The following is a 14,041-nucleotide window of genomic DNA, read 5'->3' on the forward strand; positions in this document are numbered from 1 at the left end:
GAAAAGAATAATACAATATTAAAAATCAAAGGCAAGACCTTATGCTTTGAACAAACCATCCAGATAAAACCTAGGCTATTTTATTCAAGATAGTAAATAACCCAATGCCTTCATTAACCTTTATTCTTTTTTATTAGCAGTTTTGCCACCGTGACTCTGAGCCGAGCCCGGCAGGCTGCCCATGAAGTGACATTTGAGAGATTGGCAAGCAGTGAACTTCGTGTCCGAGTGCACTATCTTGAGTTTTTGTCCTTCACAGCAGGAGAACCCTCTCCAGATCCTCTGTCCTTTTGAAAAGAGACTTGAGTTCATGTACACATGGACACATACATATAAGAATTTTTCTTGCCAATATGAAAAACAAATTGCTCACCTCTTTTTTTTTTAAGATATAAGACCAGGTATTTGAGGTGGTTGAAAAGTATCTTAAGCCAAATTCAGCCAAAGAAAATACTTATGATAAACACAATTGTTTGAGACTTCCTTAAAAGATTCATTTCATTTCATGAAGATGTGCTAAGTATTTAAGTAGAACCTTTTCTGGTTTGTCATTTGTTCTAACAATGTAAATGATTATTTACAGAAAATAGATAAGCAAGATGTGGTAGCCACACACACAAAAATGAACGAAGTACTGTGCAGCAGTCAGAAGTGAGAAAGATATGCACATAGCAACATGCCTGGATCTTAATAATATAGAGCTGAATGAAAAAGGAAGAGAGATTTACGTGTATAACAAAACATCACATAAGTTGATTAAAAAGCATGCATTCAAGGTAACAATACACATGTTTTAGAAAGGAATAGAACAAAGCAATATACATTAACCACTTTAGAATTGTTGCCCAGGTTGAGAGTGTGGAATGAGAGCACAGAAGGCAGAATAGAGATAAAAAGGAAGAGACAGATAGATAGATAGGCAGATATATAGATAGACAGACAGACAGACAAACAAGAGAAGGATCTTGTGAGGACTGGTGTTGGCGATCTGCCGTAATGCAAAAATTATACTTAACTGAGACATCTTCCAGTGAGGTCCAAAAAAAAAAAAAAATCCCAGTGTGAATTGACTAAAAAATATTTGAGGCTCTCTTCCTTTCTTCTATCCTCTAAAAAGTATGATGTATTAATCAATAAAGAAACCACTTCAAATAGTTAAAATTAAAAATAGGAAAATATTATTTCTAAGGTCATTTCTTTGATCCCTTTCTTCACTTCTAAGACTTGAGGGTCAAAAACACAAGTTTGCTTCTCTTGCCATACTCCAGGAGGATCCTAGTAGCTAATGGAGGGGAGGAGACTGTTACCCAAGTTTTAGTCTATACAGGGAAGAGAGTCAGTTAAGCAACCATTCCACCTACAGCTGGGACGGAGAAAAGGGTGAGCTGTGCATACCCATGAAGCCCACAATAAGGTAATACTATTTTTATGAGTCTTTGCTCAGGTGAGGATTAAAATGCAGTGAATAAAAACGCTTACGTGTGATTGGGCCTGAATTATACAATGTGCATTGTGTAAATATCTGTACCCACAGAACTATAAAGTTAATTACACCTGTAATTTTCTTCTGTATCTGGCTGAAGCAAATGTAGACCTCTGATAAAGGTATCCTCAAAACCCAAAGGAAGCTATGAGATGAAAGAAAACATGGTGAGCAAAGAAATAAGATATGAGTAAATCTAATAAAATGTTGACTATATAAAAAAGTAATGCTTTGAATAATATCTAAATTGTAGAGCTTTTTAAAAGGAGACAATTAAAAGGCCGGATAACAATAGGATGTAAGCTGGGAGAGGTTAAAGCATTTTAGGGTTCTTGAGATGTTTAGAAAGAGGGTAAAAACCTGATGACATTTAATCCTTAAGTTAGGCATGCATGTTAAAATTGCAAGGCTAACCACACACATACAAATAGAATTATTTTTTCTAATTGTTTTAAAAAATTATTTTACATAAGAGGATAAAAATAGAATTAGAGAAAAAACTTTATGTTAACACAAAATAAGATATGAAGTACAGGAAAAAATGAAACAGGAAAATCTTAGTAAATAGGAAGCAAGAGCAAGGCGGTAGAAATAAATCCAAATGTATCAATACCTATTTAGACGTTTGGTAAAAAAAAAAAAATCCAGCTAATTGCTTTTTAGTAGAATACACCTAAAATATAAAAACTGATAAAAGTGAAAAATGAAAGTTAGGGAAGAGAAATTCAAGTAAACACTAACCACAGAAAGCTGGTGTGGCCATTTTTGCTCAGTGATGTCTATTCTCATGGGGATAGCTGACTACAACAGTAGGAGACTTAAATGACTTTACAGCAGTGGAAATCAATGAGGGCAACAGGTGACAGGACACAGTAGGGACTGTTTTTAAGTTCATGTGAAATCTCTTTGGGGATTTCCAAGATATTCTTGTCTTAGAATGGGGAGAGTTTTTTGTGCTATTACAGTACTATGATATGCATGTAATTTAGGAACAAATAATGTCACATTAACTACAATTAAAATTTTCTCCCTTGTACCAGCAAGCAGGTCAGAGCTGGGGAAATATGAGTTGTGCCTTATTACTTGGCAGCTTTCCAAGAGACCCTGAATGTCACTGATGGACAGCTATTGACTTATCAAATGCAGATTATCTATTCAAATTAGTAGACTTGGCTAATGCTAAATACTGAGTAAATATCCAAACATATATTTTTTTGAATCAAACTATGAGGGAGGTTATAGATCTCTCATAAATATAAAATTAATTATATCTAAACTGGCATAAATTATAAGATATCCATAATGGTAGTAAAATAATAATAACTTTTGGGGCATGTATTAGGTGCCAACTGCTGGTTGGATTTTTTTTAAAGGTATTCTTATTTAATCTTCAAAAGTAATCAATTTGGTGATTATATTATCATTGATTTGACTAGGAAAGCTAAAATTCAATGAAATTATGTAAGTTGTTTAGGGTAACATAGGAGAACTTAATGTCACACTTCCCTAAAAATTCATATCTTGTTTTCCTGATTTGTTTTTTTCTTCTTAGCACTTACCACTAACATATTCCAGTCTTTATTATACTTCTTATTTTTTTCAGTTGAGGAAGAAAGAAGCTCCAAGAGGCTAAAGATTTCTGATTGTTTGATCACTAGTCTTTTCCAGCACCTGGAAGAGTTCCTGGCACAGTAAGCAACAATAAATATTTTTTTAAATAAATGAATCAATAAATGAATGATCTGTGATTAAGAATTTAGCTTTATTCAATGCCTATTGGCTACAAAATCTTTATGATGGACAGATAAGATGGTATCCGTGGAATATTCCACCTGAGTGGGAAGCTGTTGTTCAAAGAGGGAATTTGTCTTTCTTAGTCACTTAATATATAAAGTGTTGAAAAGAAAGGATTTAAAAGGTTGAAAATAAATTACCAAAAGGAAACCAGAAAAAAAATCATTATCAGGTAAGGGGAAATAATAGATGAACCAAAAATGAGTGAATTAATGATATCATTCACAAAATTTAGAAATTAAGAAGAAAAATGAACACACACATCTGCACATTTAGTCAAGAAATATAATTGTGTATTTTGTGATTTAAGACTATTGACATCATCTTTGGACAAATCAAAGCCACTAGCTATGTCTTAACTGAAAATAAAATGGTTTACTTTAATTAAAGTCAACCATGTTTCAATTCCACGTTTATTGTAATTGACAGGCAATACTATCTGTCTGCTTCACCTTTTGCTCATAATATGATTTTTAAATAGGCATAAATAATGTTCAGTTCTTCAGATCAACAAGAGCAGTAACATCGCCTCTAGCACTAATTAATTGATGGCTTGTAAAATTGAGAGGCACAATTTCATTCTTGTAAATATTCTGTTTCAATTACTCTGAGTTACAGATGAGTTGTGAATAGCTTGGTTATAAGAAATCAAGATGCACGTTAATTAGTACATTTAGGTCCACCTATGTAGGGATAAAAAGAATGAAAGGCATTTCATGTTTGCAATTACTTTGAATTCATAATTTATTCTTGGAAATGTTGTTGCCATTGTGTCAATGTTAACAAAGATTTTATCATTAAAAATCACTAATTCTATTATAAAGTCTTAAAAATGTAATTGAATCCCGTATTTTATGGTATGTATTTTGCCTAATCCATTATAAATGTGTTCTCTGTTCCTTCAGTCAACATATAAACTTATGGAATCACTCATGGATTTCTATCAAACAAACAAAATAGCTAATATTTATTGAGTGCTCATTATGACCTGGGCTTTTTTCTAAGCTCTTTATGTGTATTAATTTATTTAATCTTAAACACAATGGTATGAAGTATTTACTACTATGATTACTCTCATTTAGCTGATGAGAAAATTGAGCCTAGGAGAAGTTAAGGTAATTACCCAGCTCACCTAACTAGCGAGCAATAGATCCAGGATTCAAACACAGGTTCCTAGTTCCAGAGCACAAGCCGTTAAATACTAAATGATACTGTTATGAGAATTACAAGAGCAACAGCACCTACCACTTAGGTGACAAGCTCGGCGCTCAGATGTTTTATATAGACTATCATCTCTTCATTAATTTACTAGGCCTCCTTACCTAAAGCCAATTGATCCTAGATGTGCAAGTCTATTTCTGGGCTTTATTATTTCTAATAATATATACTTCAATACTTACAGCAATATCACACTTGAATTTTTACAGAAACTTTATAGTAAAACTTGAAGTCACGTAGTATAAGTCCTCCTGCATTTCTTCTTTTTATTTTCGTCTTTGTTTTGGCTATTTAGAGCTTCTGCATTTCCATATAAATTTAAAAATCAGCTTTTTGACTTTGAAATAAAAATCTTATTGAGATTTTTTAATCAGGCTGTTTGTTTTCTTATTGTTGAGTTTTAAGGATTGTTTTTTTATTTTGGATAACACCCTTTGCAAATAATTTCTTCCAGTCTGTGGCTTGTCTTCTCATTCTCTTGATACTGTCTTTCACAAGCTAGAAGTTTTTAATTTTAATGAAGCCCAGCTTATCAATTATTTCTTTCATGGATCATGTCTTTGATGTTGTATCTAAAAAAGTTTTATCACACCCAAGGTCATCTAGGTTTTCTCTTACATTATCTTCTAGGAGTTTTAAAGTTTTGCGTTTTACATTTAGGTGTATGATCCAATTTGAGATAATTTCTGTGAAGGACGTAAGGTCTGTGTCTGGAGTCATCATTTTGCATGTGGATGTCCAGATATTCCAGCACCATTTGTTGAAGAGCTATCTTTGCTTCATTGTATTGGCTTTGCTACTTTGTCAAAGATCAGTTGACTATATTTATGAGGATCTATTTCTGGGCTCGCTGTTCCATTCCATTGATCTGTTTGTCTAATCTTTCTTCGATACCAACTGTCTTGATTACTGTAGTTTTATAGTTAGTCTTGAAGTCAGGTAGTGCCAGTCCTACAACCTTGTGTTCTTCTCTTTCAATATTGTATTGGCTATTCTGGGTCTTTTTCCTATCCACATAAATTTTAGAATTAGCTTGTCAATATCCACAAAATAACTTCCTGAGATTTTGATTGGGATTGCATTGAATCTGTAGAGCAAGTTGGGGAAAACTGGCATCTTGACACTATTGAGTCTTCCTATTCATGAATGTGGAATATCTCTCCATTTATTTAATTCTTTTAGTTCATTCATCAGTGTTTTGTGGTTTTGTCAAATAGATCTTTTACATATTTTGTTAGATTATTACCTTAGGTTTATATGTAAATATTTCATTTTGGGGAGTGCTAATGTAAATGGTATTATGTTTTTAATTTCAAATTCCACTTGTTCATTGTTGGTATACAAGAAAGCAATTGACTTTTACGTGTTAACTTTGTATCCTGCATCTTTGCTATAATTGCTTATTAGCTCTAGGAGATGTTTTTTTTTCTCTTGTCAGTTCTTTAGGATTTTCTACATAGATGATCACACCATCTGTGAACAAAGACAGTTTTATTTCTTCCTTCTCAATCTGTATACCTTTTATTTCCTTATTGTATTAGCCAGTACCTCCAGTACTATGTTGAAAAAGAGTCCTGAGAGGGGACATCCTTGCCTTGTTCCTGATCTTTGTGGGAAAACTTCAAGTTTCTCACCACTACATAGGATGTTAGCTGTAGGTTTTTTGTAGGCAGTCATTATCATGTTGAGGAAGGTCTCCTCTATTCCTAATTTACTCAGAGTTTTTATCACTAATGGATGTCTAATTTTGTCAAATGCTTTTTCTGCATCTATTGATATGATCATGTGATATTTCTTTTTTAGCCTGTTGATGTAATGGATTACTTTGTTTTTTGAATATTGAACTAGCCTTGCATGCCTGGGGTAAATCTTACTTCTTCTTTGTGTATAATTTTTTTCAATACTTTTTTTGGATTTGATTTGTTAATATTTTGTTGAGTATTTTTGCATCTATGTTCATGAGAAATACTGGTCTGTAGTTTTCTTTTCTTATAATGCCCATGTCTTCTTTTGATATTCGGGTAATCCTAGCCTCATAAAATGAGTCAAGAAGAATGCCCTTTGCTTCTATTCTTTGAAAAAGATTGTAGAGAACTAGTATAATTTCTTCCTCAAATATTTGGTAGAATATTTGAGCTTATCTCGGCTTGGTGCTTTCTGTTTTTGAAGGTTATTAAGTATTGATTGAATTTCTTTAATAGATATAGGCCTATTCAGAATGTCTATTTATTCTTCTGTGAGTTTTGGAAAATTGTATCTTTCAAGGAGTGGGTCCATTTCAATTAGGTTATCAAATTTGTGGGCATAGTGTTGCTCCAAGTATTCCTTTATTATCCTTTTAACATCCATGCGATCTATAGAGATGTCCCTTCTTTCATTATGGATATTAGTAATATGTGTGTCCTCTCTCTTTTTTTTTTTGGTTAACCTGGCTAAAGGCTTATCAATTTTACTGATATTTTCAAAGAACCAGGTTTTAGTTTCATTGATTTTCTCTATTGATTTCCTGTTTTGAATTTCATTGACTTTTTTTTTTCATTTCATTTCATTTCATTTTATTTTTTCCCCCAAAGCCCCACTAGATAGTTGTATGTCATAGCTGCACATCCTTCTAGTTGCTATATGTGGGACGTGGCCTCAGCATGGCCTGAGAAGCGGTGCGTCAGTGCGCACCCGGGGTTCCAACCCGGGCCGCCAACAGCAGAGCGCACGCACTTAACCGCTAAGCCACGGGGCCGGCCCGAATTTCATTGACTTCTGCATTAATTCTTATATTTCATTTCTTCTGCTTGGTTTGGATTTAATTTGCTCTTCTTTTTCTAGTTTCCTTAGGTGGAGACTTAGATTATTAATTTTAGATCTTTCTTCTCTCTAATATATGTATTCAATGCTATAAATTTCCCTCTAAGTATGCTTTCACTGCACCCGCAAATTTTGATATTATGTTTTTATTTTCATTTAGTTCAAATTATTAATTTCTCTTGAGATTTCTTTTTTGACTCATGTATTATTTAGAAGTTCTTTGTTTAATCTCCACATATTTTGGGATTTTCCAGTAATCTTTCTGTTACTGATTTCTAATTTACTTCCATTGTGGTCTGAGAGCAGACATTGTATAATTTCTATTCTTTTAAATTTGTTCAAGTGTGTTTTATGATCCGGAATGCATTCTATCTTGGGAATGTTTCATGTGAGCTAGAGAAGAATGTATATTCTGCTGTTACTGGATGAAGTAGTCTATAGATGTCCAATATATCCAGTTGATTGATGGTGTTGTTGAGTTCAATTATGTCTTCACGGATTTTCGGCCAGTTGGATCTGTCCATTTCTGAGAGGAGCACTGAAGTCTTCAACTATGATAGTGGATTCCTCTATATCTCCTTGTAGTTCTATCAGTTTTTGCGTCACATAGTTTGATATTCTGCTGTTAGGTGCACATACTTTAAGGATTGTTACGTCCTCTTGTAGAATTGACTCTTTTGTCATTATGTAATGCCCTTCTTTATCCCTGATAACTTTCTTTGCTTTGAATTCTCTTCTGTTTAAAATTAATATAGCTATTCCTGCTTTCTTTTTATTAGTGTTAGCTTGGTATATTTTTCTCCAGCCCTTTACTTTTAATTGATGTATGTCTTTATATTTAAAGTGAATTTCTTGTAGACAAAATGTAATCAGGTCTTGTTTTTTGATCTACTCTGATAATCTCTGTCTTTTAATTGGTGCATTTAGATCATTGATGTTCGAAATGATTATTGATATTGTTAGATCAACATCTTCCATATGTGTTACTGTTTTCTACTTGTTGCCTATGTTCTTTGGCCCTATTTTTGTCTTTCAGTCTTTTTCTTTCTTTTGTAGTTTTAATTGAACATTTCTTATGATTTTATTCTCTCTCCTTTCTTGGAATATCAGGTATACTTCTTTTTTTTTACATTTTTTAGTTGTTGCCCTAGAGTTTGCAATATGTGTTTATGACTAATCCGAGTCCACTTTCAAATAACACTATACCACTTCATGGGTAGTATGAATACCTTTAACAGCAAAGTAATTCTAATTCATTCCTCCTGTCCCTTGTAACATTGCTGTCGTTCATTTCACTTACATATAATCATACATAAGCATATATATGTAAGCATACATAATAAATATATTGTTGCTATTATTATTTGAACAACTGTTATCAGTTTGATTCGCTAAGAATAAGAAAAATAAAGGTTTTTATTCTCTCTTCACTTATTCCTTCTTCAATGATTGTCCTTTCTTTATGTAGCTCTGATTTTCTTACCTATACAATTTTCCTTCTCTCTAAGGAACCCTTTAACATTTCTTGCAAGACAGGTCTATTGGCAACAAATTTCCTCAATTTTTGTTTGTCTGAGGAAGTCTTTATTTCTCTTTCACTTTTGTATGATAATTTTTCAGGGTATAGAATTCTAGGTTGTTGGTTTTTTTCTCTCAACATTTTAAATATTTCACACCACTCTCTTCTTGCTTGCATGGTTTCTGAGAAAAAGGTGGCTGTAATTCTTATTTTTATTCCTCTATAGGTAAAGTGGGCTTTTTTTCCTGTGTCTTCTTTTAGGACTTTATCTTTGATTTTCTGTAGTTTGAAGATGGTATGCCTATGTGTAGTTTGTTAGTTTTTTTGTTTGTTTTTGCATTTGTACTATTTGGTATTCTTCAAGCTTCCTGGTTTGGTGTCTGACATTAACTTGGGGAAATTCTCAGTCACTGATGTTTCAAGTATTTCTTCTATTTCTTTCTTTCTTTCTTCTCCTTCTGGTATTCCCATCATATATATGTCACACGTTTTGTGGTTGTCCCATAGTCCTTAGATAGTCTGTTCTTTTTTTTTTCTTTTTTCTGTTTTTGTTCTCTTTGCTTTTCAGTTTTTGAAGTTTCTATTGATATATCCTCAAGCTCAAAGATTCTTTCCTTAGCTGTGTCCAGTTTGCTAATAAGGCCATCAAAAGTATTCTTCATTTCTGTTATAGTTTTTTTTTTGTTTGTTTTTGGTTCTTTCTTAGGATATATAGCTCTCTGCTTACACGGCCCATCTGTTCTTGCACGCTATCTACTTTATCCATTAGAGCCCTTAGCATATTAATAATAGTTGTTTTAAATTTCTGGTCTGATAATTCCAACATTACTGCCATGTTTGGTTCAGATGCTTACCCTGTCTTTTCATGGTTCTTTTTGCCTTTGATTTCATCTTATAACATTTTTTGATAGTTGGGCATGTTGTACTGGGTAAAATTCACTTCTATAAATAGGCCTTTAGCGATGCGTGCTGGTGAGTTGTTTGGGGAGGGAAAGTATTCTATAGTCCTATGATTAAGTTTCAGTCTTTTAGGGAGCTTATGCCTCTGAAATGTGAACTTCACAGAGTTTCTCAGTTTTTTCTCCCCCCTTACATGGGTTAGGATGGCTAGAGTAGCCTGGAGTTGGGTACTTCTCTCCCTGCAGGTCATTTCGGCTCTGATAATACTCTGGCAGGTGAAGCTCTGGTTAACTAGGTTCTCCTGAGTGCAGGGCTTGTTAAGAAGAACAGAGTGCTCTTGTATATTTCAAAGTGGTTCTTTTTCCCTTCCCTCTGCCAGGAGCATGAGCCTTTTTTTTTTTCTTACATATTTACTGTGGTCAAGCTCATGGAGGTAAATCTTACAATATTGTGAGGGCTCTGTACAACTTGGTCCCTCTGGAGTTTTAACTCGCAGACTTGTTCTCACTAAGCCTCCAGAAATTCTTCAATTACAGTTCAGGTTTTCCTACCCCAGCACTGGTTCCTGCGGCAGTTTCCCCTGGTGAGTTTCTACAATGGTAAGCCGTGACTCCCTCTATCCAGCTGCCTGTCTCTCCAATCTTGGGGGCAGCTGTTTGCTCTGTGTTCTCCCTTCTCTTACAGACCCAAGAGGAGTTGTTGATTTTTCAGTCTGTTCAGCTTTTTACTTGTTGTTAGGACAGAGTGGTGACTGCCAAGCTCCTTATGTGGGAAACTGGAAACCAGAAGTCTCTGTTTAGTTTTTTAAGAAACTACCAAGTTGTTTTCCAGAGTGACTGTACCCTTTACCTTCCCACTACCATTGTATAAATGATCCAGGCTTTCTCCATCCTCATTGCCATTGATTGCTAGAGTTTATAGTCTATGTCTTTAACATATCAAAGTCTACCTTCAGAGGAGATACTATTGCATATATAAGAACCTCACAACAGTATACTTTCATTTATCCCCTCCCATCTTTTGTACTATTGTTGTCCTACATTTTACTTCTACATGTATGATAAACCCCAAAACATGTTGTTTTTGTCTTTAACCATTTGATTATACTTAAAGAGATATAAATAATAATGCCTTTATATATACCCATAATATAATTGGTTTTAATGGGTGTATTATGGGTACTTCATCTTTTTGTTTAGATCTGGGTTTCCATATGGTATTATTTTCCTTCCGCTTAAAGGACTGCCTTTATAATTTCTTATGGTGTATATCTGCTGGTGATGAATTCTTTCAGCTTTTGAAAGTCTGAAAAATATTTTATTTTGCCTTCATTTTTGAAAGAATTTGTTTTGCTGAGTAAAGAATTCTATGTTAAGAAGTTTGTTGTTTTTATTTTTGGGGGAGAGAGGGTTTTTTTTTCAGTACTAATATTATGTTTCTTTCTTGTAAATTGCATTATTTTGAGAAGAGATCTAGTGCCATCCTTATTTTGTTCCTCTGCATCTAATATGCCTTCCCATTCTGGCTGCTTTTAAAATTCTCTTTTTATAACCAGTTTAAAGCAATTTGATTCCTATATGCCTTGGTGTAGTTTTCTTAATGTTTTCTGTGTTTCAGTTTCATTGTGTTTCTTGGATCTGTGGATGTATAGTTTTTAACAAATTTGGAAAAATTTTAGTCATTATATCTGCAGGTATATTTCCTGTCTCTTTCTCCTCTCCTTCAAGGACTTTAATTACACCATATATTTTGCTACTCTGGTTGTCCCACAGCTCACTGATATTCTGTTCATTTTTTCTCATCTTTTTATCATCTGTGTCATTTCTGAGTCAGTTTTAATTAACTAAGTTTTTCCTCATTATGTGCCACATTTTCCTGCTTCTTTGCATATTTGGCAATGTTAGCTCCAGTGAAAGACATCATGAATTTTGTTGTGTGCTGGGTATTTTTATATTCCTAAAAATATTCTTGTGCTTTTCTCTGGGATGCAGTTTAGTTCGCTGGAATTAGTTTGTTCCTTTCAGGTCTTGATTTTATGCTTTGCTGGTGGGACTAGAGCACCATTTAGTCCAGTCTCAATTTCTTCCTGATACTGAAGCAGGACTCTCCTTGTACTCTTACCCAGGATTAGCAAACTACCGCCTGGGGGCTAGGGTCTGTTTTTGTAAGTAAAATTTATTGAAACACAACATGTCCATTCATTTTTCTATTTTCTCTGGCTGTTTTTGTGCTGTAATGGCAAAGAGGAGTAGTTATAACTAAGACCAGGTGGCCCACAAAGCCTGGCCCTTTAAGAAAAAAGATGCCAATTTCTACCCTAACGGATGCCTCATGAGTATGCATCTTCCACTCTCTCCTTTGGGAACAGGCATTATCTGGCCTTATGTTGTTCTTCCTCTGGCCTCAGGTAGTTGGCTCACACATACGTGATAATTAGCACTCCATAAATGAATGCTGGACGGAGACCCTTTACAAATCTCTTGAGTTCTTTCAGTGCAGCTCTCTGCTGTATGGAACATTGTCATGAAAATCCTAGCCACCGTGGCTTCCCTGGAATCCCATCACTGTCTACTCAACTCAGAAGACCGTGGGGCTCTGCTTGGTTTTTCCCCAACCCAGCACTGTGGCTTAGAATCTTTCTCCCGGCAGAAAGCTGGGCCAATAATAGGAATCACTATATCATTTCTCATCTCTCAGGGATGACAGTTGTTTGTCGCCTGATATTCAATATTCTGAGATCCATTGTTTTATATATTTTGTCCTTTTTTTTTGTTCACTTGTTTCAAATGAAGGTTATAATCCAGTTCCTATTATCTGATCTTGCCTGGAAGTGGAATGGCAAGAATTAATTTTTTTCCTATAATAAAAGTGTCAATATGACGCAGGGATGGTTCAACATCCGCAAATCAATCAACGTGATACATCACATCAACAAAACAAAGAATAAAAACCACATGATCGTCTCAATAGACGCAGAGAAGGCATTTGACAAGATACAACATCCATTTATGATAAAAACTCTCAATAAAATGGGAATAGAAGGAAAGTACCTCAACATAATAAAGGCCATATATGACAAACCCACAGCTAACATCATACTCAACGGGGAAAGACTGAAAGCCATTCCTCTGAGAACAGGAACGAGGCAGGGCTGCCCACTCTCACCACTCCTGTTCAACATAGTACTGGAGGTTTTGGCCAGAGCAATTAGGCAAGAAAAAGGAATAAAAGGAATCCAAATAGGTAACGAAGAAGTGAAACTCTCACTATTTGCAGATGACATGATTGTATATATAGAAAACCCTAAAGAATCTGTTGGAAAACTGTTAGAAACAATCAACAACTACAGCAAAGTTGCAGGGTACAAAATCAATCTACAAAAATCAGTTGCATTTCTATATGCTAATAATGAACTAACAGAAAGAGAGCTCAAAAAGATAATACCATTTACAATTGCATCAAAAAGAATAAAATACCTAGGAATAAATCTTACCAAGGAGGTGAAGGACCTATACAATGAGAACTACAAGACATTATTGAGGGAAATCCACGATGACATAAAGAAATTGAAAGATATCCCATGCACGTGGATTGGAAGAATAAACATAGTTAAAATGTCTATATTACCTAAAGCAATCTACAGATTCAATGCAATCCCAATCAGAATCCCAATGACATTCTTCACAGAAATAGAAAAAAGAATGCTAAAATTTATATGGGGCAACAAAAGACCCCGAATAGCTAAAGAAATCCTAAAGAAAAAGAACAAAGCAGGAGGCATCACAATTCCTGACTTCAAAACATACTACAAAGCAATAGTAATCAAAACAGCATGGTACTGGTACAAAAACAGACACACAGATCAATGGAACAGAATTGAAAGCCCAGAAATAAAACCACACATATACGGACAGCTAATTTTCGACAAAGGTGCTAAGGACATGCAATGGAGAAAGGAAAGTCTCTTCAATAAATGGTGTTGGGAAAACTGGACAGCCACATGCAAAAGAATGAAAGTGGACCATGTGCTATCGCCATTCACAAAAATTAACTCAAAATGGATCAAAGACCTGAAGGTGAGACCTGAAACTATAAAACTCATAGAAGAAAATATAGGCAACATACTATTTGACATTGGGTTTAAAGGAATCTTTTCGGATGACATGCCTACCCAGACTAGGGAAACTAAAGAAAAAATAAACAAGTGGGACTTTATCAGACTAAAGAGATTTTATAAGACAAATGAAACCAGAATCAAGATGAACAAACAACCAACCAGCTGGGAGAGAATATTTGCAAAACATACATCTGACAAGGGGTTGATC

This window comes from Diceros bicornis, chromosome 15 (genome assembly GCF_020826845.1).
Source record: "Diceros bicornis minor isolate mBicDic1 chromosome 15, mDicBic1.mat.cur, whole genome shotgun sequence".
Taxonomy (NCBI): Eukaryota; Metazoa; Chordata; class Mammalia; order Perissodactyla; family Rhinocerotidae; genus Diceros; species Diceros bicornis.